Consider the following 1,159-nt stretch of genomic DNA (forward strand, 5'->3'; position numbering starts at 1 on the left):
TAAAGCTTGTGAATGACAGCAAACGGGCTAGCCCGGCAGAGCTTGTAGTCCGCCTGGATTTGTCACGAGTTTCGTTTATCTCCTCGATGCAACCCTTTTGCGATCAGCCTACTGTATCCAAACGTTTACTGGCTACTCACAGGAGGATTAATTAAAAGGTCATGACTGCAGAATTGATTCACCGATACAACAACTTAGTTTTGGTTCGTGTCGCACCATCTCCGCTTCCCACGAGTTCATCACAAGAACCAGGAGAATTTGTCCACCCTACTGCTGCAAAAGTTAAAAAGACGAGGCCATAAACTACGCTAGAATAAGCTGGGTCAACATGCCCGTCGGTGGATAGATTGTTGATGCTACTGCACGCACGTGTTTATGTCTGTGCTATAAGAAAGTTGGGATATGCCTACACGTTGTTAAGGCAACCGGATTTGCAGGGGTTGCATGTCCTGGTATGCCAGCTCCTTCACAAAGATTTGTGCGGCCGGCACAACAATCGCGCACTGCAGCTCGGCGGATTGCGAATGGCGACGTAAATACAGACAAGAACGAAGGTGGCCCACTTTTCCGGAATCTGTATGATTTGCACCATGCTATCGATGAAGAGCACTATCTTTGTAAACGAGATTTTGTTCTGAGGTCATGGCGTGGAGCGGGTATGATATCTCCTCGGTTTCGACGTGTGGCAAATCACATTATTTCGCAGTGGATAATTAAAGCCCGCTTTTCGCACTGGCAAGCTTTTCATACCCCCACAGGCTACGCGGCTACTAACAACCCGCTTGAGCAGTACCACTACACCTTAAAGCTTGTGAATGACAGCAAACGGGCTAGCCCGGCAGAGCTTGTAGTCCGCCTGGATTTGTCACGAGTTTCGTTTATCTCCTCGATGCAACCCTTTTGCGATCAGCCTACTGTATCCAACGGTTACTGGCTACTCACAGGGAAGATTAATTGAAAGGGCATGACTGCAGAATTGGTTACCGATACAACCATATTAATTTTTGGTTCGTGTCGGCCATCTGCACCTCCCACGAAGTTCTTCCCAAGAACCCAGAGAAATTTGTCCATCCTGCTCTTTCTATATGTATTAGAGAAGAGGGCCATACAATATCGTAAAATAAAGCAGAAACAGAATGGCCCGACCGTGCGCGGAATT

This window comes from Phytophthora infestans, genomic scaffold, assembly GCF_000142945.1.
Source record: "Phytophthora infestans T30-4 supercont1.244 genomic scaffold, whole genome shotgun sequence".
Taxonomy (NCBI): Eukaryota; Oomycota; class Peronosporomycetes; order Peronosporales; family Peronosporaceae; genus Phytophthora; species Phytophthora infestans.